Source organism: Poecilia reticulata, chromosome 23 (genome assembly GCF_904066995.2).
Source record: "Poecilia reticulata chromosome 23, P_reticulata-male-v2, whole genome shotgun sequence".
NCBI lineage: Eukaryota > Metazoa > Chordata > Actinopteri > Cyprinodontiformes > Poeciliidae > Poecilia > Poecilia reticulata.
The window spans coordinates 1,164,505-1,191,599 of record NC_088852.1 but is presented as its reverse complement, the minus strand read 5'-3'; the positions used below and the strand labels follow the sequence as shown (position 1 = coordinate 1,191,599).

Here is a 27,095-nt window from a genome sequence, read left to right as displayed (position 1 = left end):
TTAAAAATACTGATAGTTTATGATTCACTGAACGGATTAAATATCTGCTGCTGGATCAACCTGCTGGTTCTGGTTCTGGTTCTGCATCCAGAACCAAACAGAGAAGCAGCATTCAGCTTCTATGAACCACAGATCTGGAACAAACTTCCAGAAAACTGAAAAACATCCGAAACTCTGAGTTCCTTTAAACCCAGACTGAAACCAGCAGCTTTAGAGGCCAACAGAAAATGTTCCTGAGAGATTCCAACTCTGATGATGTGCAGAGCATCACTGAAGCTCTGCATCTAGAAACCGAAGCTCTGCATCTAGAAACCGAAGCTCTGCATCTAGAAACCGAAGCTCTGCATCTAGAAACTGAAGCTCTGCATCTAGAAACTGAAGCTCTGCATCTAGAAACTGAAGCTCTGCATCTAGAAACTGAAGCTCTGCACCTAGAAACTGAAGCTCTGCACCTAGAAACTGAAGCTCTGCATCTAGAAACCGAAGCTCTGCATCCAGAAACCGAAGCTCTGCATCTAGAAACCGAAGCTCTGCATCTAGAAACCGAAGCTCTGCATCTAGAAACCGAAGCTCTGCATCTAGAAACCGAAGCTCTGCATCCAGAAACTGAAGCTCTGCATCTAGAAACTGAAGCTCTGCATCTAGAAACTGAAGCTCTGCACCTAGAAACCGAAGCTCTGCATCTAGAAACCGAAGCTCTGCATCTAGAAACCGAAGCTCTGCATCCAGAAACTGAAGCTCTGCATCCAGAAACTGAAGCTCTGCATCTAGAAACCGAAGCTCTGCATCCAGAAACTGAAGCTCTGCATCTAGAAACTGAAGCTCTGCACCTAGAAACTGAAGCTCTGCATCTAGAAACCGAAGCTCTGCATCTAGAAACCGAAGCTCTGCATCTAGAAACCGAAGCTCTGCATCTAGAAACCGAAGCTCTGCATCCAGAAACCGAAGCTCTGCATCTAGAAACCGAAGCTCTGCATCTAGAAACTGAAGCTCTGCATCCAGAAACTGAAGCTCTGCATCTAGAAACTGAAGCTCTGCATCCAGAAACCGAAGCTCTGCATCTAGAAACCGAAGCTCTGCATCTAGAAACCGAAGCTCTGCATCTAGAAACCGAAGCTCTGCATCTAGAAACCGAAGCTCTGCATCTAGAAACCGAAGCTCTGCATCTAGAAACCGAAGCTCTGCATCTAGAAACCGAAGCTCTGCATCTAGAAACCGAAGCTCTGCATCTAGAAACTGAAGCTCTGCATCTAGAAACCGAAGCAACAAGACATAAATCTGGCCATCAGCTGAGTTCAGACTGGTCACATGACCAGAAGGTTAGAAAACACAGGAGACGCTGTTGGATATAAACGGAGATTTAAAATGTTTTAAACCGTTTATGTTGATATCTTTTTATTTTGGACACATTTTCTGCTTAAAAACCAAACATTTCATTTTTACATTTTTCTCTGACCATTTCTGGTGACGACTCATCGAAAAGCATCATTTTGGTTCAGTTGCTGACTGTCTGCTGCTTTCTTTGTCATTTTGTGTCGCTGCTGAAATGTTCTTCACTGATGAACCTGACTGACTGACAGGCATCAGATTAGAGCGTCTACAGGCCCAGAGCACCACAGATCCTCCACCGTACCCAGCAGGGTTTTCAGGTTCAGGAACAGAAAAAGGCTTTTCCCTCCCAAACAAAGAGTGGGCGGGTTGACGGCCTTCTCTGGTTGCCATGACGACTATGATGCCACGTTTAGCCTCCCTCGCCTTCATCCAGGCTGTTTAAAACTTGCATCTCTTAAATGCTCTCTTGTTTTTCCCCTTTTGAAGGAAGAACCGGCCGTGACGGGACGCTAAGCTGCTTCCTGGCCCAGGTTCCCACTGGGATTCGGTTTTAAAGTTCTCCTCTGGTCCAATATTTACGTCCCGTGGAAACAGCAGCACAGACACGTCCAGCTGCGTGTTTTTACATGCTGAGGAAAGTTTGACTGAAAAAGATGAAATTAATGGATGGATGTAAACGTGCTTGCACGCAGCGTGTGCAGACGGTTTCATTACGGGTCTCTTTTGATGCCAACATCAGATTTTCACATCAAATCGAGGGAAAATCTTTGAGTTTTAATGGATTGTAAATTGCAGCTTTACTGTGATGCATAATTCTGTGAGATATCGATAGATACGACGAAAGGTTAAATCTGCGCGGGCGGTAATGAAGCTAAGCTACTGGCATCACAGGGGCCCCAGCTAGCATACAGTAGCCCTGCGTTAGCTTCTTCCACCGGCCCAATTCCTGCACTACACCTCTCATTAGCCCGCCATCGATCCGGCTCTGTGTAGCCCACACGGAGAGAAAAGGCAATTAGAGCACTGAGCAAATGATTGTGTGAACCGCTGATCGATAGGTAATCATCACCTGAGAAGGACAGGGGGGTCGGGGTGAGTTTGGGGTGAAACCGCGCTGAGGACAGAACCAAATAAACGAGAGGAGAAGCAGGAGAGGGCTGGAGGAGGAAACCTGGGCGTCCATGTTGCTTTAAAATAATCAGAAGGAATCAAATAAAGAAGGAATTTAACTCCAAGTTAGAAAACTTTTCTAGGTTTTGGAGTAAAAACAAGCAGGAATAAATGTATTTTCCAGCTTCACTGTGGATCTGCTCCAGGTTTCTCTCCTGCAGCGCAGCAGACGGTGTCCCTCAGGGATCAATCCCAATAAACTAACTATTTTAATATTACCAACAGTAAATATGAACATTTCCAGCCATGATCGGTTCTGCAGCCTTTCAGCTGCAGATGGTGTTTTAAATCTATTTAAAATACTAACATTCCTGTGTCGACATTTGAAATAAAGCGAGGAAGTTTTATTTGTTTAGCATGTTTAGATTGGAAAGAAAAGAAAAACAGCAAACAAGCCAGAAACATGGAGCAAACAACAGTGAGTTATGTTCCTGTTATCTGGGATTTAAAGGGACTCAGTGTTTCGGTTGCTTTGCAGTTTTCTGCATAGAAGCTGAGTTTCTATGGATCTCGCCGAAACATTCATTAAATCCTGAAAATGTTCTCCAGGTGGCAGAAGGCCGACTTTATAACCGTCTTTATGTGATGCTGAAGGTTCAGGTCAGAGGTCATGATGGTCTCTAGTTTCCAGCTGGAAGAACTGAAGCCGTTCTTCCTCCTGCCTGTCATCCTGGTGATTTCTGCCTCTTTCAGGACTTCAGCACCTCTGCAGTTCAACCCATTTCCCTTCAGGTGCTGCTTCTGGCTGCAGGTAATTAAACTGGTCTGATTCCTGAAACCAGCGAAATGTTTTTAGTGAAGCGTTTAAGCAGCAGCTTAAACCTGAGCAGAACATCTTTAGTCTTCAGAGGATGTAATTAGTGCGTTTTACTCCTGCTTCATGCCTCACCTTTAGTACCTGCTGCTGTTGGCTTTGGCATTTGTTAACTACATAAAGTAATAACCTAAAGCATGGCCCGATGTCTCTTTAGCTCTAATTTTCCTCATAATTGATTGCCATATAGACTGAAATGTCCATTTAAAGGTCAGCGGATGAACTTGTGACACTTTTCCTCATTTATTAAGTGTTTTCAGCTGTAATCATTTCATAAAACTGCAGGAATCAGCTGTTATTGAAAGCCACGTCGTCGGTGAATTAACTAAAACGAGGCGTGTGGGAGGTGAGTTTTTCCATTAGTCTGTCGCTGAAAGCAGCTTTAAAGACAGAAAGCCGGAACATTTTTGTAGTGAAACATGAAAAGTGTTTCTTCTCTGCGTGTTCGTTGGTTCCAGAGTTAAATGTTGCGTTTTGTGCAGGAGGTTATGAAAGTTTTGGACATACTTTAGCAGGAAGTACCCGCACTTTCACTTCCTTTCTGGCGCAGCAGAGAGAGGTGGCCTCATTGCTGCCTGCGTGAATCCGGTATATTTATCCCCGCTCCTCTTCTCTGGTTTCTTTCTCTGCGTTTCATTGTGTCTCACTCCCACTCTCTCTAACCCTTCTCTGTCCCAGCGTCTCCATTTCATGCACTTCGCCCAATTTCCTCTCCATCTCTTTTCTCTGTGTGAATAGCATAAAAAGCATTATGCACCACACTGATTCACTCATATCATGAATAAAATAATGGTGCCACTCGCAAAGGGTCTAAAACAGGCATTGACATGTTTTTATAAAGGCAGGTATCAGTAGTTTTCAGAACCGAGCCACCAGTGACTCATTTTTCTGGATTTTAAAAACCGCCTGCAGATCCTTCCTTCCAAACGGCTTTAACCGCATTTTAAATTCATCTTTCTCAAAAAATGCACACAGATCCCATTTACTGCCGTGAAGAATTGTGTATGGAGACTTTTTAAAACCGGTCCGAATAGTTAATCACGGCTCCCGGAGTGAAAATGATCATAAAACAAACATGTTTCCAGTGGATCCCACTGAATTAACCGGCTGTAACGTAGAACTGAGTCTACCGAGAAGCATTTGTGTTTCTAAACGGGAAAAATCTGGGAGTCGTAAACAAACGATGGAATGAAACTCAATTTTCCTGAGAATGAAGTAGCAGATATAAACAGAAAGGAAGGGGGCCCGATCACTGAACCCTGTGGGACTCCATGACGACGTGAAGCAGCAAAAGACACAAAATCACAACATTTTAATTTGCCAAACAGGATTTGATCCACTGACACCGACATGCTCAAAGGGAGACGAGTTAAATCTACAATAATGATCTTAAAAACAGCATCAGATTTCCTTCAGTGTCAAGATAGAAAACATCTGAAGTACCAAGTTCTACTGAAAAGGATTATTAGCTGCCATTTTATGACAACTTATAATCCTACGAATACTGAAAACAATAAGATCAAGAAACTCAGTGGAGAACTAAGAACTGCAGATTTACACGCTTTCATTTCTTTAAAACTAAATAATCATCAGAAATATTCTGCAGGACTAAAGTTCAGGTGCAACAGCAGCTCAGACAAAAGCGTTAAAGGAGAAATGTAAGTTACAGTAGAAATCTGTCTGTTTGCGGTTCAGTCAGCACAGATTTCTCAGAATAAAGTAAAAACCGACCGGCTAACGTCTTAGCCGCGGCTTTCTGGCTGTAAATCCTCCTGATGCTGCTGCTCCCAGTCCTCCCATTAACCTGACCGGTTAACCAAACATTCATGTGTTCGGACATGGAAATCTAAATCCCACCCAACTAAGGATGTCTTGGCTTATTGGGTCAGTAAATCTCAAAGTCCAACACTGAAAGCTTTGGCTGCCGTCCACGTTTAGCTAAATGGGCCAGAAATGCCTCGCTCCGGTCCAAAGTGCGCCGTAAAGTTCAGTTCTCTGATGCCAAACTGGTTTTAGAGATTCCTCCATAAAACTGACAACTGGAACTAATGTAGACAATAACCAGTTGACGGTTTCCATATGTTCAGAGTCGGCCAGAAGTTTCTGCATTCGACTCATTCAACAGGGAAATTTATTCCAGCGCTTTGCCAGCCTGTGGAGGGAGAAACATCCTCTCCCCAAACTACAGAGATTGTGATTAGAGGGAAATTTAGCAACGTGTGCAGCTGGAAAGATGATGGTTCCCATAAAGATGACCCACATGCTGGTTCTGATGGTCATGATTACAAACTAATATAATTTACCAGGAGAGAAAAGATCTGATTGTCGACTAAACGGCTTAAACCGGTTTGAAATACTCAAGTCCAAAGCTTTTGATGCAGAAATTAATCTACTGTTATTGAACATGCTGAAGAGCGAAGAGTACCTGGAGAAAACACACACATGCACAGGGAGAGCGACAGGCGGAGACGCTGGTGGTTTTTAATCTGTTGTTCTGGCAGGAAAAGAAGCTGATTTGGTTTTAGAGCAGATTGTTTACGTCAGAACATTCCCTTCATCTCAACTAACGTCTGGATCCAGGTGAAAAGTCCTGACATCTGGAGAAACCAACACATCAGGAAACGTCAGGGAACGACAGGAAACGTCAGGAAACGTCGAAAACGTCAGGAAACATCAGGAAACGTCAAGAAACATCGAATACGTCAGGAAACATCAACATCGAAAACGTCAGGAAACATCGAAAATGTCGAAACGTCGAAAACATCAGGAAACGTAATGGAACGTCAAAAACTTTGAAAACGTCAGGAAACGTGGAAAACATCAAGAAACGTCAGGAAACGTCAGGGAACGTCAAAAACATTGAAAACATCAGGAAACGTCAAGAAACATCGAAAACGTCAGGAAACATGGAAAACATCAAGAAACATGGAAAACATCAGGACACGTCAAGAAACGTCAAGAAACGTCAAGAAACGTCGAAAACATCAGAAAACGTCAAGAAACGTCGAAAACATCAGAAAACGTAAAGAAACATCGAAAACGTCAGGAAACATTGAAAACGTCAGGAAACGTCAAGAAACATAGAAAACATCAGGAAACATCGAAAACATCAAGAAACATGGAAAACATCAGGAAACGTCAAGAAACGTCAAGAAATGTCAAGAAACGTCAAGAAACGTCAGGAAACGTCGAAAACATCAGAAAACGTAAAGAAACATCGAAAACGTCAGGAAACATTGAAAACGTCAGGAAACGTCAAGAAACATAGAAAACATCAGGAAACATCGAAAACATCAAGAAACATGGAAAACATCAGGAAACGTCAAGAAACGTCAAGAAATGTCAAGAAACGTCAAGAAACGTCAGGAAACGTCGAAAACATCAGGAAACATAGAAAACATCAGGAAAAGTCAGGAAACATTGAAAACGTCAGGAAACATTGAAAACGTCAGGAAACGTCAAGAAACATCGAGAACGTCAGGAAATGACAGGAAACATCAGGAAACTTCGAAAACGTCAAGAAACATCGAAAACGTCAGGAAACGTCAACATCGAAAACGTCAGGAAACATCGAAAATGTCGAAAACATCAGGAAACGTAATGAAACGTCAAAAACATCAAAAACTTCGAAAACGTCAGGAAACGTGGAAAACATCAAGAAACGTCAGGAAACGTCAAAAACATCGAAAACGTCAGGAAACATGGAAAACGTCAGGAAACGTCAAGAAACATCGAAAACGTCAGGAAACATCGAAAACATCAGGAAACATGGAAAACGTCAGGAAACGTCAGGAAACATCAGGAAACGTCAAAAACATCAGTAAACGTCAAAAACATCGAAAACGTCATGAAACATCAGGAAACATAGAAAACATCAGGAAAAGTCAGGAAACATTGAAAACGTCAGGAAACATTGAAAACGTCAGGAAACGTCAAGAAACATCGAGAACGTCAGGAAACGACAGGAAACGACAGGAAACGACAGGAAACGTCAGGAAACTTCGAAAACGTTAAGAAACATCGAAAACGTCAGGAAACGTCAACATCGAAAACGTCAGGAAACATCGAAAACATCAGGAAACATGGAAAACGTCAGGAAACATTGAAAACGTCAGGAAACATCAGGAAACGTCAGGGAACGTCAGGAACCGACAGGAAACGACAAGAAACGTCAGGAAACGGCTGAATCCTTTCCTGGTTCTGGGATTTAACCTGCTGTGCTGTTCCATAACAGAAAAGTTTTCACGTGTCTGATAAGTAGTACTGAACCAACACTGCAAACCAAACATATAAAAAAGCTACTAAACTAGTGGGATAAATTAATGTTGTGTTGATAAATAAAATCTTAATTACCAGCAAAATCTCAGAATAACATTTTTTTCATTTTCTATTTAAGTAAAAACCAAAGACAATCTGACAGGAAACTGGGATTTTAGTTCCAACCGTTTCCAAAGAATCTTTTTATCATCTGAAAAACAGCAGAAAAGTACCGATCAAGAAAAAATGTCAAAAATGTTGATTGTTGTAAAGATGTTTCTTGGCATTAGATTGTCGGCACGTTTTCCCTGGAAACAGGCGAGAAAGCCTTCGGAGTACAAGTGGAAATATTGTACCACCTCAGTCAGATTCCACTTTTGGGCCATGATTCGATTCAAAACAATTATTTCATCAAGAGTCGTACAAAAAGATTCTTCAGGAAATAAGAACCGTTTTGTACAAAAGCAATTAATTTCTCACATACATTCAACATAAATATGCTGAATAAACATTCCTGAAAAATATTCATGCAGAAACAAGAACCAGATATTGGAATCGAAACGTCAGCGATGCTGTTGATATTCACATCAAACTTCTGACCAGACGCCCAGTAGCCTCTGTTAGCGTCTGTTAGCATCAGTTAGCGTCTGTTAGCCTCTGTTAGCCTCTGTTAGCTTCTGTTAGCCTCTGTTAGCGTCTGTTAGCATCAGTTAGCGTCTGTTAGCCTCTGTTAGCGTCTGTTAGCCTCTGTTAGCGTCAGTTAGCCTCTGTTAGCGTCTGTTAGCATTAGTTTGCGTCTGTTAGCCTCTGTTAGCGTCAGTTAGCCTCTGTTAGCGTCAGTTAGCCTCTGTTAGCGTCAGTTAGCCTCTGTTAGCGTCAGTTAGCCTCTGTTAGCGTCTGTTAGGGTCAGTTAGCGTCAGTTAGCCTCTGTTAGCATCAGTTAGCCTCTGGTAGCGTCAGTTAGCCTCTGGTAGCGTCAGTTAGCCTCTGGTAGCGTCAGTTAGCCTCTGGTAGCGTCTGTTAGCCTCTGTTAGCGTCAGTTAGCCTCTGTTAGCGTCAGTTAGCCTCTGTTAGCGTCTGTTAGCCTCTGTTAGCGTCTGTTAGCCTCTGTTAGCGTCTGTTAGCCTCTGTTAGCGTCTGTTAGCCTCTGTTAGCGTCTGTTAGCCTCTGCTAGCTTCTGGTAGCGTCAGTTAGCCTCTGGTAGCATCTGTTAGCGTCAGTTAGCCTCTGTTAGCATTAGTTAGCCTCTGGTAGCGTCTGTTAGCCTCTGTTAGCCACCTTTAAATATTAAAACTTAATGTCTCCTTTAATATTCAGCCTCATTAGCTAAAATAGTCACTTCATCCTCTGACCCTGGAATATTTCTCGTGTTTTGACGTAAATCTCATCAGATAACCTGCAGAGCTCGTATGACTCACAGCTTCAGCATAAAAGCTTGAAGAAATGCGACTCAAAGCCCAACATGTCTCGGCTGCAGAAGTGTTTGCACCCTGTGGCCCCTGCATTGATCCGCCAGCTACCGCCAGTCTGGGGAATCCTGCCGCTAAACTTCTGATGGGAAATTTCTCTCTGCCTCGGATGCCCTGGTCATTTGTACCGAAAGGTCAGAGGTCGGGTGGAGCAGCAGCCAATTAAAGCTCTGCAGATTTGACACAAAGAGGAAACGATCTCAGGCTCATCTGGGCGCGTGGCTCCGGGGGCCGCCGGGGGCCGATAGGGGCCGCTGGGGGCCGCTGGGGGCCGGTAGCTTCCAGCCGCGCTACGCCTGGATGTTGTTTACTTCCCGCTCCGCTCTGCTTTTTTATCCAGGTTGTTGCTTGAATATACGGCGACCGACATGTTTGGATGTCAGCCGCTGCTGCGGAGGCGCCGCTTCACACACGCAGCCCTCGCTTTGCAGCGGGGGCAAAGGTCACCGCGAGCCGGCACACTTCATTTCCCAGGCTGCCGTGGGGCTGGGCGAGGGCACGGCGCTATGTTGTTCACCGGCTTGATGAAACATGTCCGCCTCGCTCTGAGTGTGTGTGTGTGTTCCCTGTGGGAGAGGTGACGGGTCAGAGATGGGTGTGTGTGTGTGTGTGTGTACCAGAGTGTGTTATGTTTTCTCCAGCTCAGGACGACTGGCTGACAAGTCAAAGAATCACCAGCATCTGCAGCAAAGCGACGGACGGATCCGTTCATGATGTGGACAGGAAGTGTGCGTTTGTCCAGGAAGACGAACCGACCCTGACGATGCTGTTCAAACCGCCGGACCTGCTGTCATGTCCGCCTTTCAAAATGCTGACATAGATCCAGTCAGGATAACTAAACGTTTTAAACCTGATGTCTGAGCTGGAGACGTTCAGACAGACGAACCCAGACAGAGGAGGTTCCACCAGGAGCTGAACACAAAGTCAAACCAAACTCTGCACAGAGAGAAGCACAACAATCTGATACATACCCAGAGGTTTAAAAGGGAGAAGCAAAAGTCTTCAGTCAGAGGCCCCAACATGTTCACCTCAACACTGACTGCTACTGGAAATCCTCCCTCCTCTTTGAAGAAACATTAATGTTTAGATCTAATAGAGACACCATAACTGCTCAAACTGATCCTGACTTTATGTTCTGTGATCAATCCAACTGATTTATGACATCAGATAAAATAAACGGAGCAGCAAACAAACGCGGCGACGCGAGAGGAACTTCCTGCCAACACTCGTCACCACCGTGGACGAGCGTGAGCCGCTTACACACACACACACACACACACACACACACACACACACACACACACACACAGACACACACACACACACACACCTGCTGCAGGCGGGCGGGGCGGAGCAGCAGGGAGGTCGGCTTCATCACCATCAGATCATCCAAACATGCTAGCAGTGAAGTTTGAGCGACGCCCTGAGAGCGAAGCCATCATCTGGTTCTCATTGCAGAGGAATCCTCTCACCCCCCTCTACTCTCTCTGCTCAGCCTCCTAAAACAAACAAACCGGATCGAAAACAAACACGCAACGTCACAGATTACACTCGGTTGTTTCCACATGGACGTGTATTCTCCTGGAGTCCGGCTCGTGTTTCCACGCTCCTGCCTGTCGGGTGTGAAAATGACTCTCCGTTTACGACCAACACACTCCGACTTCAACGTAAACAGATTTAAAAGTGGAGATAAAATGAACCCAAGCTGCGGTTTTCCTGGGTTTCTCTCTCTCTCAACTCGTCTCTTCACATGATTGTGCAACAAATGCCTGGACCAGAAAGGGGTTGGGAAGGAAAACACAATCTGGATGGATGTGTTGAGTTTTAAACAGTTCTTTGGTTCAGATTCTCCTGGAGTTTATAAAGTAAACCTGCTGGATTAAATCCAGCCGTTTATTTAGTTACTGGCTGAATTCATAACATTTTTTACACAAACTCAACGTTTACACTCAATTATTACACCTTACACAACACACACAATTCAGAAAAAACATTTTTGATGAAGTTTTGGCTCTAGGATCAAGTAATTTATTTTTAAAAAACTGAATTTGAAATATTTATTTCACATGAAATGACTCACAATCAACAGCCAGATGTTTCTACTGGCAAAAACCAGGAAGACGTAGACAGGAAGTGGTTGCATGACGGCAGCGCTGCATGTTTTCTAAGAACTGATCGCATGAATAAACTCATTCAGATTTTATGTAAGTTTCTTATTTAATGGAAACAACAGTTTTGTTGAGCTCCATCACACCTGGTTTACCGTTTACTGTGTTTGTAGATAGAAAAATAGGAAAATAGGGGTAAATTTCAGCCAAAGAAATCTCTGAAATTTTCCAGAAAAAATTGGAAATTTTTAAATTTATATTAGAAATTTGTTAGGAAGAAAAAAAAAGAAAAAAACTTCTGAGAAAATTCTGGTTTTTTCAAGCAAATTCTCTGACTTTTCAAACCCAGAATTTTCCAAGAATTTTCTAGATAATTTCTGACATCAATTAAAAAATATCTTGGTGGATCTAAATCTGAGCATCTGGGAGGAGGAGGAGGAGGACGAAGATCAGTCAGAACCTCTGGGTCAGAACCGACTGCGCTCCAGCCAACGCTGCATCAACAGCTCTTTAATTCTGCTCACATTGGCAGCATTCTTCTCCCGATAACACACACACACACACACACACACACACACACACACACACACACACACACACACACACACACACACACACACACACACACACACACACACACACACACACACACACCGGGTTGCTCCTAAACGAGGAGTGTGTGTGTGAATAACTCAGCGACGTGTCCAGCTGGTTCTGGGGAATCGGAGAGTCGCGTAAATTTCTCTGAATGGCGGCGCGGCCGGATCCTCTGGAGCCTCTTCCTCTAAGCTGATACACGTGTTTACCCAGCATTTAAATCTGGGCAGCAAAGCCTCTTCCTCCTCTTCCTCCAGTCCAGCAGCAGGCGGATCTGATCCGACATCAAAGACGAGAGGAAGAGCAGCGATCCGTTCAAACCTTTTTAACTTCATATCCTCCACACAGTCTCAGGGATCTGCCGGAGATTTCTCAACATTTCCAGCGCGGCGAAGAGTCGTGTTGCATTTAAAGTTCACAGGCAGGCGGAGGGAGGGGGGCGGACATGTTTCTGGATGTTCAGGCCCGTCGCCGCTCCGCCGAGCCAGGAGGTCAAGACGAAGAGGTGAAGAGTACATCAGAAAGCTTCTCCAGCCCCAGGTCTTCCTGAAAGCTGCAGCTCTTCCTCACCACTTCCTGCTCCCTGTGCCGTTTTTCCTTATGCATGCGCACGCATAACGCCCCTTATTGGATTTACAGATGAAAATAAAGAAAGCCAGCTGACAGTTGTGCCATGGTGTGTTCTGGTCTGAGGTCAGAGGTCAGACCCAGAGCAGCAGGAAGCAGGAAGCGGCTCCGGGCGCCTGATCCGGAGTCAGTTCATCTAATATTAATGCTGGATGTGGCGTTCCTGGGAGCGCCGGCCGACCCCAATACAATTACCAGCAATAAACAGCAGCTCTGCTTTAATCACAAGAGCCACGTTTACATGATTAATGCAATAAACTCCAATCTCATATCGCTGTTATGAGCCGAGCCCAGAACTGTGCCAGCGTTCTGATTATGCACATGATTATGTTGATTTTTTTATATTACCTCTTTTCATTTGGCTCCTCAGACTCCTGGATTTCCAGCTTGGTGAAGTTTCCTCCTGCGTCTCGACGTCGAAGGTTCCTGCAGAGGAAGGAGGAAGACATGTTTCCTCTGCACGGCAGGAATCAAAGCCCTGACAGGATGTCTGACTGGCTTCCAGGGCAAAATATCCTCATTATGACGGTTTGTTAGGGACGGGGGTTTTAGAAAAAAAGGACATTTCAACAAAATCTCAGAAATTTTCTAGAAACAAAACTGAAATGTCAGATGTTCAAAAGTTGGAAAAATTTAATTTTATTTTTACTTTTTAAACCCAGAAATTTCCACAATTTTTCTAGAAAATGTCAAAATTGTTTTTTGTTGTTGTTTTAGGGAAATTTACTCATTTTTTATCTGCAATGGCCCAAATACAGTCAAACTAGTTGAAATAAAAAAAAACTACCTTACAAATAACTTGTCAGCAAGTTACAAGTTAAAATAATTTCTTTAATATTGTTACAAAAATCAGTTTCATGGCAGATTATTGTGCTTATAACATGTTTCTGATAATATAAGATAAATAATCTGCTAGTGGAACTAGAACTTTATCATCAACTTTAATAATCTGTTGACCTAATTAAGCTCTTATGTCTCATTAAAAAGTTACCTGTAAGTTTGTCCTGTTTCATTTCATGTGTTCTGAGATATTGGCAGTAAAATCTAGACTGGAATACAGAAACGCAGTTTGTTTTCTAGGAGTTCAGACAGAAGGAAACTCGGATTATTGTGGAAGTTTCCAGAAGAAAGGCGACAATCCAACCGGCCCGCTGCACAGAACCGCTTCACTGGAACCGGCCCGCTGCACAGAACCGCTTCACTGGAACCGGCCCGCTGCACAGAACCGCTTCACTGGAACCGGCCCGCTGCACAGAACCGCTTCACTGGAACCGGCCCGCTGCACAGAACCGCTTCACTGGAACCGGCCCGCTGCACAGAACCGCTTCACTGGAACCGGCCCGCTGCACAGAACCGCTTCACTGAGACCGGCCCGCTGCACAGAACCGCTTCACTGAGACCGGCCCGCTGCACAGAACCGCTTCACTGGAACCGGCCCACTGCACAGAACCGCTTCACTGAGACCGGCCCACTCTCAGACCAGAACATGTCATCAGGAACAAAACGACGTCAACAAGACTGACGGAGCGACGCTAAGCTAACGCTAAGCTAACGCTAAGAAAAGCAGAAGCTGCATGTTAGAGGCGAAAACAGGAATTTGGTCAGATTTCCTGGTGAAAACCAGCAGCTCGTTTTACGCTTCGCTTCCTGGAGGCGTCAATGTTTAATGAAGGCGACAGCTGGTTAAAGTAACGAAACGCACTGTGGCAGCAAAGCCCCGCCCCCTAACTTAGCCCCACCCCCTAACTTAGCCCCGCCCCAATATTGTTTCATTGGTTATAGATGTCACAGTTTGCACTTCTTTGTCTAATAACTTTGTTTTGAGTCGTGTTTTTGGACGACCTAAAAACATTTTTCTTTTTTTAACACTGATTGTGTTTATTACTTTAACCGTTACAGTTGGATTATTTTTAATCAAAACATTTTTGATCGTTTGTTAAAATGAAAAAACTCAAACTGGACGGAGAAAATCCAGCTGGTTTCCAATGAAAAGGTTTTCATTGATTTTCTGTTGGATTCAGGTCTGGACTTTGACTAGGCCGCTGTATGCTCAGGTTCTCCCATGGACTCTGACCTGCTGCCCTGTCCCTCAGCATGATGCTGCCTCCACCGTGAAGTGGATGAAGCAGTTTGGAGGAAATGTTTCCAGGTTCACGTTCGGCGTCTGAAGTTTTCTCAGAAACTCGGCTTTCATCTCCTGCTGGACGGAGAACCGGGTCCATCCGAGCTCAAACTTGTCGATGGTTGGACCCGTTCCAGTCTCGCCTTAAGGGAGAACCAGGCACGACGACTCAGATCGGCTTACACCAGACCTTCAGCGATCCTGAAGTCGTTTCCACTGAAGAAACGACGTGTGAAACCTCCTCAGATAAATTTACTGGCGGAGAAAAACTGATTCAGCTCCACGTTTGGAAGAGAACGTGGCCCACAGCATGACAGAATACAAAATAAAACAAAAATGCTCTCATTTGACCAAAGCTCACGTTTCTATTGAAATAGAGACAAAAACTCCAGAGGCTTACAGATGAAATCTGGTTTTTACTGAAGTTTAAAAGGTTCAGAGCTGAGACTCATAGGAACTAGTTAGATTTACTCAGTTACAGAAAAACGATTACTTTTACTTAAATGACATCACAAAGTATTACTACTTTTATTGTAGCAATAAGAGGAGCTACAGTACTACTACTGTGTTGTAGTACTACTGTACTACACAGTATAGGCAGATATGAGCCGTCTGCTACAGTAAGTACGTCTTTATCTGTTGTCGTTTCTTGGACGGTTTTTTCTTTTATTCTTTTTACTCAGGTATAAATACTTCAGATTAAATGTGGGATTTTAATTTTTCAGTGTCGCTGAAACAGATTTTTACTGAATCAAACCTGATTTATCCGTCAGCTGGTGACGTCATCAGCCTCTCGTTACGTTCTCATAAAATAAAAACAGGACAAATAACCAAGTATTCTAGTTTCTGCCTGCAGGTATCATCCTCCGAGTCCCAGAGACGAGCGATCAAGTGGGTCAGCACACACACACACACACACACACACACACACACACACACACACACACACACACACACACACACACACACACACACACACACACACACACACACACACACACACACACACACACACACACACACACACTCTCTCTGCTACAAGTGTCTGTGTGTTTGTCCTCTCTCTCTCTCCCTCCTAATCTCCCATTAGAACCGAACCGACTCTGCAGGCTGTGTTTACTCCGACCTGGGCGGATGTGAAGTGTGTGTTTATATTATCTGGTGCTTTTTTATTTCTTGTTGTTTGAAGTGCTAATCCTGCTGTTGGGGGTTTATCTGGTGATCCTCGCCGCCACACCTCTCCAGGTGAGCTCTGCAGGAACCGTTTCCTTTGGCACCAGGCAGCCGGGCTTCATGCACCTGCAGGACTAGATGGACCTTTGGAACCGAGACGTCACATATTTTCCTTTTCCTATTTGACAGAACATGGAGCCCAGAAAGAGATTTTACCTCCTTTAGCTTTTACCAATCAGGAAAAGAAACCCAGCTAGCCAGGCAACAACCGGCGACAGGGAGAAGGAGAAGTTTTAGGCTGAAGAATAAAAACTCCAGGTTTGTTTCTGTTCAGCTGCAGAAAGTCGTTCCACGTCCTGGTCTGATCTGAGTATCATCTGCATGTTCATGCAGTTTGAACAGCAAAGTGAAGCTGCAGTCAGTTTAATCTTCATGCCATCTGTTATTAGCTGTGATTTTTCTCCATACATGAATCTGAATGTAACTCAGTCGGACCGGAGCCGCGCAGGTGACCCAGAAAATAGAATAAAAAATAAAAATGGAGGCGAAGAGGCTGATATTTATAGATATGAGGATAATGATGAGAGAGAATACATGGCAGCACTAAGACCTGCCGCCGCAGATAAGAGCAGAACATCACCAGTACGCGCCGTTTCCACAGCCAGGCAGCGTTTTATCCAACTTCCTGCTTCCAGATAACAGGAAGTGTTTAACACCAGAACGCCGAGGTCAGAGCAGCTCGAAAGATCCATGATTCACTCAGAGACGGTTTTTAAACCATCATTTCCTCACACAACAAGAACCACATTTATTTACAACATCGATAAAAACGTAAAAAGGCTGAGAAAAGATTCACTTCTCGATTTAGCTGCATGATATAAACCAGTATGCAGCTCCTACAACCAGGAAAAGGTTTTAAAATCTGGAAAATATAAAAAGTTTCAGCTCTAATGATACGACATGATGACTTTAGGTTATTAAGTGGAAATAGAGGTGAATTGTTGGCCTTAATGCAGACGAACTGCTGACAAAGACTGACGAGAACAAGCAAACAGGAAGGGAGTGATTACTGGACAGGAGGAGGACAACCGAAAAACAAGTTATATGGAACATAAAGGTCTTTACAGGACTTCCTGACGATGTTATACATGCGGTTTTGATTCTTTTATCCAACAGATTAAATATAAGAGAATTTTTTAAATCACAAGCAAAGAAATGAGAATCTACATAAACGGTAAACGAGCTACAGGTTCTGGCCTGAGACTCGGTGCTGAGGCAGGTATTTATCCTGCATCCTGGCTTCGTTTGGTGAGCTTCAGGTCAAAAAGCACCAAAAACACCTTCAGTGCTACCGACGAACGTTCAGTTTTCCTTACATTTATACTTTAGCTCAGCAAAACACACTAAAAAGTTAAATGTTTATTCTGAACTCAAACTTTAAAGTGTTTATTTCCGGCAGGACGACTTTATGCAACAACCTGCATCAGTTATGAGCTAAAATCATTTAAACTAAATCTGCATCAGCAGCTCCACCTGCAGCGATGGTCATTGATTATCTTTGCCTACATGCCAGTAGGAGTGTCAACGTCGATAGGGTCAGTTTCTTTTCACCTGGCAGAAGCCGACATTGATTTCAGCACCAAGTTTGAACTCAGTCATTAAGTCCAGAGCAGAAGATTAACCAGAGCTGCAGGCGGCGGAGCTGCTTCCTCACGCAACAGCTCCAAAAGTTGGGCGAGAAAATGCTAAACTTTCCCTCAGCCACAGAACTGATACATTTTTCCTCCATTCATGATGTTTTCCAACTTGCCAGAACTTTGTTGAAATTCTTTGGCATGAAATAACTCAAATGCAAATAGAGCAGATGCCAGCAGGAGCCTGAGGAGGCTAACCTGTGTTTTCAGGGCGGCGTCTGGGCGAAGCTAACCCGACCGCTAGCCCTGCCTCCCGGTTCCCGTCGCTCAGACCTGCACCGTCACCTGCCTCATTAGAGCAGAACCCAGCAGCAGCATGCAGGGGAGGAAACTCACACGGCCAGGCAGGGAGATGCTGCTGCTGCTCTCTGATGTGTGTGTGACAGCCAGCCGGAGCGTGTGTGTGTGTGCAGCAGAGGGTTTTGATTTTCCTCTTGTTAGACAGGGGAATGACTTACGGCCATACCATTGTCTGTTAAAGACCCCAGGACCCTCCGTCTGTCTGCACACAGCGCGTCCAGGAAGCAGCTGTGAAACTACGATTTAACTGATATCTGCAGTTAAAGACCTGCCAAAAGCCGCTGCGCTCTGCCAATATCCACATTTCTACATTTCATCAATTTCATGCTAAAAACAAAAAGCCACAGTTCAGTCCCCGATTGTGTTCTTGGCAAAGTGGAAAAAAGGCAATTATGAGAAAGAAGAAGTCTGCTGCTAAAACATGGAATTATAATATTAATGACAATGACGAGGCGCCGGAGCAGAACGCTGTGGAATCTGATTAAAACGACACATTAGAATCAGTTCAGGTTCAGGGTTCCAGCTGCACACAGCCAGCGCAGCGATTAGCAGCTGCACGGCAGAAAACAGCTAAGATCCTCTCATAATCCTGATCAGAACGGCAGCAGCACCGGTTCATGAAGCTTCACATCAGAAGTTCACAGCCATTTAAAAACACTACAGTTTATTCTGTTTTACCCAATTAAATGCTTCAGACATTGAAAATAAGATTTCATTCACGAAGCCGTCCAAAGCAGCCAGGATTAAATAATTAACATCCAACCTAAAAACGCTGCTGCTTCTGGAGGACACATGATCCTCATAAAAACATCTTGTCTCGTGTTTAGCTGAGACGTTTTCCCGGAGGGGAGAATCAGCGGATCTCAACGATCTCCCTCTATAAACGATGAACATCTCTGTTTAACCCCGTCTATGTCCTAGTCAAAGACACCGGCTGAGCTTTGTTGCAACAAAGGATGTGTTCCCAGCTGGTAGTCCAGAGGAATCGGTTCTACTGGAACCAGAACATCTGCTCCACCTCCAGCTGCTCTGAGTCAAACCAGCCTGTTCCCCTCCTGGCCTGTGGGGGCGCTGCACCAAGAACCACTGAAGGAAACGACACAGAAACCTCTGAAGACACTGAGAGCAACTTCCTGCTTCACCAGATGGAAACTAAAATGAACCAGTTCACTTCAACTGAACCCAGTCCGAGGTCTGGAGGACCAGAGGTCAGAGGTCGATTAGCGTTCACACCTCACCAACCAAACCGGACTTTCTAGACAAACTGGTTTAAAACGGACCAAACGGTGCTGGTGGGAACCGACTCCATCTGAAAATGATCTCTTTCTTCTTGTATTTTTACAAACCAGCTCAGTTTCTCTGCTTGCCGTTTCTCCCCAGATGAAACTTTCCTGTAAAGTTTTTAGTTTTCCTTAACGTAGAAAACACTCCTGGACCCATTTTATATCAGATCTTTATATCAGTTCACAGGATTAGCAAAATTACACAAAAAGGAACATTGGTGCTCGTTTACCATTTAAAATCTGGATTCAATATGAAGTAAAAACTGTTTATGGGAACCAAAGATATCTGTATTCATCCTCCGTCAGTTACAAAAGCTTGTGTAACAACGCAGCTAGCGCGGAAAAACAAACGTGTGACTGAATCAGGTTTCTCCGTCCAGCTGCGTTCATCATGTTTCCCAATCTCTGGATCAGAACCTGAACCCCCTCCGCCAGAACGAGGCCGGGTCTGCTCTTCATTACGGCCCCATCGGTCCCACATGGGCGGCTCCAGAGCTGCTTTAAAGCAGATCTGGTTACCCAGAGGGTCACATTTGTAGCAAACCGTCGGATGAGCGGCGTTCAACAGCCCTGACGCCGATGACATCATCAGTACCCGCCCTGCCCCAGAACCTGCAGGAGTTCAGACTGAAAACACAGCGTGTGTGTGTGTGTGTGTGTGTGTGTGTGTGTGTGTGTGTGTGTGTGTGTGTGTGAGAGAGAGAGAGAGAGTCCGCTGGCTCTGCGGGCGAGAGGAAACAGATGCTTTGTGAGGGAGTTTACACAAGACGGCAGGATCAAATCCAAGCCACAGGCAGGAACGGCTTATTGCTCAACAGCACTTAAACCCAGCAGAGCGAAGAGAGGAGGGATTTCTGCCTGCAACCCCAAACACACACCCGGGCTTTAACTACGCCACGTTACACCTCACATGCTGCTCGCTTTTAATCTCTGTACAGGTTGAAATATCTCACTCACCTTTCTGCCCAGATTTAGAACAAATAAAACCTCTAAATGTAGAAAATCTGATTGGTGCGTCAAACTACAGGTTCAGCAGAGAAACTTTTATCCTAGTGACTAAAGTTACAGTATCTTCACCATGATGTTCTCTTTACTTTGACTAGATAATTAAATAATAATAAATAAAATTAGTAACTTTATTATGAAGTATTTCTACTCGAGTGAAGTTTCTGGATTCTCCACTCACTGAATGAAAACCAAAACTTTAATCAGTTTTTATTTAAAGAAACTGATTTAGAAAAGAATTTATTTTGCCTGATTTTGTTATTTTTTGTTACTTGTATAAATTATTGTCATTTTGGTCCTTAAAGTAGAAAAATGTCCATTTAACCTTATATTTTGGTCCGTCTGATGATGTAACTTTTAAATATTAAACGATTGATCAATATGTAAAAAACCTCCCAACATCATGATGTCATGAGTCCGTCTTCAGTCAGAGGCCACTTCAGAGTCAATGAGAGACAGACTGCTACAGGAAATCCTTTTTAATCTAAATGAATTACACGTTGTAATTTGTAGTAAATTAAACCTTTTCCAGATTATTTTTAATGTTTAATCTGATTCCAGAACAACCAGCAGCTTTTCCTCATTCCACTCTGGGAACATTTGCACGTGAACTCTTGCGTCACCGTGGATGTGGAGCCCGACAGACGGACAGGAAACCGGAGTAAACGGCGCCGTCGGGTCGCTGAGCTGCCAGCGAGAGGGAGGAGAGGCAGGTGGAGACGCGTCACCCGTTCAAGGATTCGGCCCAGTCCTAAACTTTACATGCTTAATACAACGCAAACTTTCCCTCAGATGAGGAGAAGCCGTGTTTTCCTGACACTTTCCTTTGTTCTCAGAGCCTTTAGGTGATTAATTCATCATCTGAATGCGTTTCAGTCTCGGGTTCAGCAGACAGTTTAAGTGCCTTTTCATTGTTGACTCACTTCACAGTTATGACAGTTTGAGTCTCTCCAGCTGTTTGACTGCAAAGGTCCTGAAACAGGATGGAAGCTAGACATGTTCAACTTTTAAAAGATTCTAATTAAAGTCCTCAGAGGAGAAACGTAACGGATCTGCTGACGGACGGCCCACAGCATCACCTTTTAAAGCCCTGATCGTGTCCGGCAGCACGGCTGGAGAGCTACTCAAAATGTAGCACTATGCTAAAAACGTGATTTAAAAATCTAAATAAAGAGCTGAAATCAGGAATAAAAGGTTTCAAACGACTAGAAAACTGGAGCAGATGCAGAACGTCACTGCTTTTCAAACATAAAATCCCTTTTTTAAAGGTTTTAATAAAACGTTACAAGCCAGTCTGGTGTTTTATGTGTTTCGGAGTTGGTTGGTTGGTTGGTCCCAGAAGCTGTCATCATCATCAGCATCAGCGTCATCATGTTGTTGTAAAACTGAGTTTTACTCCATCGCCTCATTGCTTTAATTCTCCTCATGCTAACGTTACTTTAACTAGAACAGCTAACCAGCAGCGCTAGAAACTCAGAGCTGCTGCATAAATCATTCTGCGGGAAACAAATCTTCATTTCCACATGCATGCTAAACACATTCAGCTGGGTTTGGGGTTAAAATCCTGAAGCAAGCCATCTGCAGAACAGAGCCTCCTGCTCCACACAGAGGAATGGTATGCATGTCGGCTCATGTCTGCATGCAGAACGTGTTTCTGTGAGAGAGCGGCTTCATGTGGGAGTGGAGAGGTGATGGATGTGTAGGAGACGGGATAAAGTGGAACCAGAGTCAAACAGGGGGTTCAGATTCCCTCCATCCTGCACAGATAACAGATGTTATGTCCTGAAGTTGGCCTCAGACTGGATGTTTGATGGTGTTTACGGCCTGAAGTTGGCCTCAGGCTGGATGTTTCTGATGGTGTTTACAGCCTGAATGTTTCTGATGGTGTTTACAGCCTGAAGTTGGCCTCAGGCTGGATGCTTCTGATGGTGTTTACAGCCTGAAGTTGGCCTCAGGCTGGATGTTTCTGATGGTGTTTACAGCCTGAAGTTGGCCTCAGACTGGATGTTTGATGGTGTTTACGGCCTGAAGTTGGCCTCAGGCTGGATGTTTCTGATGGTGTTTACAGCCTGAATGTTTCTGATGGTGTTTACAGCCTGAAGTTGGCCTCAGGCTGGATGCTTCTGATGGTGTTTACGGCCTGAAGTTGGCCTCAGGCTGGATGTTTCTGATGGTGTTTACAGCCTGAATGTTTCTGATGGTGTTTACAGCCTGAAGTTGGCCTCAGGCTGGATGCTTCTGATGGTGTTTACAGCCTGAAGTTGGCCTCAGGCTGGATGTTTCTGATGGTGTTTACAGCCTGAAGTTGGCCTCAGGCTGGATGTTTCTGATGGTGTTTACAGCCTGAAGTTGGCCTCAGGCTGGATGTTTCTGATGGTGTTTACAGCCTGAAGTTGGCCTCAGGCTGGATGTTTCTGATGGTGTTTACAGCCTGAAGTTGGCCTCAGACTGGATGTTTCTGACGGTGTTTACAGCCTGAAGTTGGCCTCAGACTGGATGTTTCTGGTGGTATTTCCAGTTTGAAGTTGGCCTCTGGTGGTGTTTACGGCCTGAAGTTGGCCTCAGGCTGGATGTTTCTGACGGTGTTTACAGCCTGAAGTTGGCCTCAGACTGGATGTTTCTGACGGTGTTTACAGCCTGAAGTTGGCCTCAGGCTGGATGTTTCTGACGGTGTTTACAGCCTGAAGTTGGCCTCAGGCTGGATGTTTCTGACGGTGTTTACAGCCTGAAGTTGGCCTCAGGCTGGATGTTTCTGACGGTGTTTACAGCCTGAAGTTGGCCTCAGATCTTGTTTTAATCTATCATATGATTGATTTATTGATTATTGAGACAGGCCTTTTGAAAAGCTTTCCTCTCCACAGCTGAAGGTGGGACATTAAACTCCAGATTGTGCAGGAACCCTGACTTCATAAAGCGACCAGTCGAGGTGAAGTACCACCAGACCAGAATGTTTCGGGTCGTTTGGGTTTTCCCGTCCCAGCAGCATGTGATCTGAGGGTTTTGGCGCATGACGGCAGAGCAGCTGACGCATACCGTCGGCAGAGCTCATGCAGCCTTCTCAGACAGACTCGCATACCAGCGCTTCCACCACAAACACGCACACATCTCCAAAATGAGCCCATTGTCCTGCGATGGGACCCGGACGAAGAGGCTCCGCCCCCAACCCGGCTCGTCCCACACTGCACGCTTTCTTCATGGAGGACGGCGTCACTCACAGGCTGCATGGAGGACGTTAGCCAGGTCAGGCTGGGGTCAGAGGTCAGCTCTGATTGGGTCCTGAGGTCAGGGCGCCACTGTGCTGTCCACTGTACGCCTGCTGAAGATGAAGGCTCATGAATGCTGCATGAGAGCGTTGCTGCGGCGGCGGCGTGGAGGGAAACGACGGGGAAGATTTGATTTGAGACGGAGGATAAAGAGAGTCTGTGAGGAAACAAAGAATCGTTTCATGACAACGAGGGTCAAACGGCGTTTTATTCACGGTTCCTCCTCCACTCCGAGGAAGCGCGCATGTCTGGGGGGAAGAACTTCTCCCATCATGGGAAAACATTCAGTGGACCGTAGCAAAGCGCTGAACTTAAAGATTCAGGATGTCACTTTATAAAAAATATGGTCTTTATATTTAAAACTAACCTGTTATAACTGTTTATGAGACAATCTGTGAAATCATTTATCTCCTCCAGCTACTATTACTGTCTGAAGAAATGCACCAAAACAACCAATCAGACCCAGGAGGCGGGGTTTAGCGCTGTCAATCATCCTTATGTACTCAATGCTAAATATGCTAATGTGCTAATTTCCGTTACAGGAAGGTTGTTTCTCCGCTGTCATCAGTGGCCATGCTAACTAGCCTTAGAATTCACAACATGCTATGCTAGCTAAAGCACAGCAGGGAGAAAAAGTGGGGAGTGATTGACAGCGCTAAGACCCGCCTCCTGGCTCTGGTTGGTTGTTTCGAGTTAGCACAGAGGAGCTACACAGTATCAAAACGCAGTGACAGTTTCAACAAATATGTAAAAAATATTTTATAAGTTGTTAAAGTGGTGGCAGCTTTAAGTACATTTTTTTAGTATCTTTACTCAAAATGTAACATGACAACCTAATAAGCTTAATAAATTAACTTAGATTAACTTAATTTGATTATTTGTGAACAATTAATGGGATAAATGAAAGTTGGTTCATCTGTGTTTTTTTGTAGTGTAGCTTATTGTGTATTGTTTTTGATAGTAATCAGTAAAGTAACTGATTACTTTTGAAAACAAGTAATCAGTAAAGTAACTGGATTACTTTCTTGGTGAAGTGATCAGTAATCAGTTCTGACGCTCTGCTGTCCGTCGCTGGCCGTAGTTTGGACCGAACCGGGCCGAGCTCCAGATGTTTGCAGCAGCAGGCGTGTTCCTGTGCGGCTGATGACAGAACCAGCGCCGCGTCCGGATCCACCGGCATCCAGCCGGACTAACGCCGCGCTCTGTGTGCAGACCGGCGTGGAGACGGGAGCGTTGCTATGGTAACGCAGGGCCAGAGGGCGCAGCACGGACGCCACGTGGCCGGAGCTGCAGAGACGGATCCAGAAGAATGTACCGGGAACTGAAGGCCAAATTCTCTGAAACTTCACCCGTTTGGCTCTTTTACTGCCTGGCTGCATGTTCGCGATTTAAAAATGATATTTAACATCAGCTGTTATTCGTCTCTTCATGTTAAAATGAAACCACCATAAAATGATTTATTGGAACGAAGGGTTAAAACCAGCAACACTTTTCCACCGTGGTTCCTTTAGATGTGGATTCATTTCTGCCACTTCAGTGATCTCTGAATTATTTCTGCAGCCTCACTTGAACGTGTCAAGGTTTCTCTTTGAGATCATTTTTAAAAACATCTTCATATTTAATCTGAGGAATGTGAATATTGTTCACGTTTCGGCCTGAAACTCACAGACATCATCCTGTCAGAAATATCTCCAAACAAAACATGAAGGTAATCAAGCAAACAAAATACAGTTTACAACAACAACCTGCACTACAAACTGCTTTAAAACGCATATTTGGGAAACAAAACTAAGCAAAACAGAGGATAAAAAGATTAAAATCAACCTGCAGCAGAGAGCCGACACCAGGACAGGAGATGAATAATGTCTGGAGGTCACGACGCTAAAGAATAAGACAAAATCCTGAGACTGAACATCCTGACAGGAATATTCCAGTTCCAATAAAAACCTTCTATTTGTTTTACATTACTGACACATCAGCTCACATTAAAACGGACATAATGCTCATGTATGACAGCGTTTGGTTTCTCAGCTTGTTGTTGAACAGAGTTATAATCAGCAGCTTTGTGTGAATAAAGAGCAGAAACACGGGGAGACGTGTTGCCTCGTTGTGTTCAGTGTGTGTGTAAACGACGCATGTTGTGTGTGGGAGTGGGGCCAGAGAAGTCGAATATCTCAACGAGGATTCAAACAGTAGACAATGAAAATATATTCTATGCACTTTCAGGACTTAATATTACAAATACGGTGCTTAAAGCTGGAGAGTTTAGTTTGAGAACGTCTGACATGTTGGGATCTGGTGAAAGTCCTGCAGCTGTTAGACGTGTGTGAATACAGTTTAAAACTGGGATTAAATAAAAACAAGGCTATTATGGCAGAATTATTATTTTTTTATTTCCAGTTTTCTTACCAGATGCAACCTTAATGTTGGAAAATGTGTGGAAATGTTTCACTGTATTAAAACCAAACTAGAACAAAGCGTCATCTCAGGTGCGGACCAACAGGAAGTGGTGTCTTCTTTACCCTGACTGCCATTACTCGCCCCTCCCCCACCTGTTTCCAGCTCGTCCGATGCAGCTGTAATCAGCATTGTAAACCTGGTGTCATTGTGAGGACACGTGTAATTAAAAGAGGATTAGCATTGGCCGGGCCCAGATGCCTTCTGCATGTAATTAACATTCAGACAATGTGGCGGCCATGCAGAGGAAACACCTGTGTTTGTGGGCGCGTCCCGCGTGTGACGGCGCGGCGTCTCAGTGTGTGTGGGAGGGATTAACCCACTCAACACACACACATTTAATCATCTGCACTGTATCGCTGCTCTGAGGGAATTTACCGTTCAATAATAACATCCGACCCAAACAGATAAAATGAGCAACTTTCTTATTAAAATTAAACGCATCCCTTTTTACTTTGTTTCTTTAAAATATTACATCCATTGTCTGTCAATCAGTCCAGTTTATCATTTAGCATTTCAGCAATAATGCAGTTCAAATTTATTAAGATTATTCAGGATTTTGTTTTGTTTTTACATTTCTGGTCTCAATCTAAACAAGACAAACTTTAAATCTGACGAATGGATTTATGATGATTTTCATGTATTATAGAATCACTTTGCTTCAGCCTGGCTTTAATAAAAACAACTACAGAATGATGAAACTACACGTGTAAATGTTTTTAAAATATTTAACACAACTAAGATTTTATGTGATGAATATTGATCAATAAAAATTTACTTCTCCAAGAGATTTAAATTTACTTTTGTTTTCTTAAATATTGCGACTTCACCGCTGCTCGGTTGGAAACTGAAACTTCAAAACGTTTTGTGAAGCTGAGAAAACTCTGGGTGAGTTTTCCTCAGCAGACATTCAGGTCCGTTTTCGGACCTGAAACTCAAAGCTTCCTGCAGTCAGGCGGTTCTGGACCCGTTTCCAGGGCGATGGCGGCCCTGAAGCCGGGAAGAGAAGATCACAGTTTCTCTTCCTGGCTGTTTGACATTAAAAGGCTGATTAACCTCTGAGGTTCATCCATCCTGACTGGAAGCTTCACGCGTCTTTCTGCATAACCAGCGTCTCTGACTGAGCCGCAGAAACAACTGTGTGCAGAATTAATGGCTCTGGGGTCACTAAGCATTACCCCCGACCAGCACGAGATGAGGTCACAGAGAAAGGTCGCCGTGGAGACGAGAGAGCGTCTCGCTGCTGACCTGCAGGCCATTAGCTGAAGGGTTAGCATCGTCATGCTGCTGCTAAGTTTCACCACTTCTTCTGTCAGAACCAGGTTTTTAATAACATGACAGCGGTTCTGGTTCTGCAGCTTAAAACCCAAAAAGATAAAAAACTGGGGCTGAATTTACCATAAATATCCAGATTAATAATCCCT

The 27,095-nt window shown here is 44.3% G+C and overlaps 1 protein-coding gene across 1 annotated transcript in view; it reads right to left on the bottom strand.

Moving 5' to 3' along the window:
- Positions 1–27,095, bottom strand: part of celf2 (cugbp, Elav-like family member 2) — a 294,221-nt gene that overhangs the window by 227,799 nt on the left and 39,327 nt on the right. Inside the window, exon 2 of the mRNA XM_081603742.1 lies at positions 12,723–12,800. The gene's annotated coding sequence lies outside the window, so the exon portion shown is untranslated. The remainder of the gene's footprint in view (positions 1–12,722; positions 12,801–27,095) is intronic.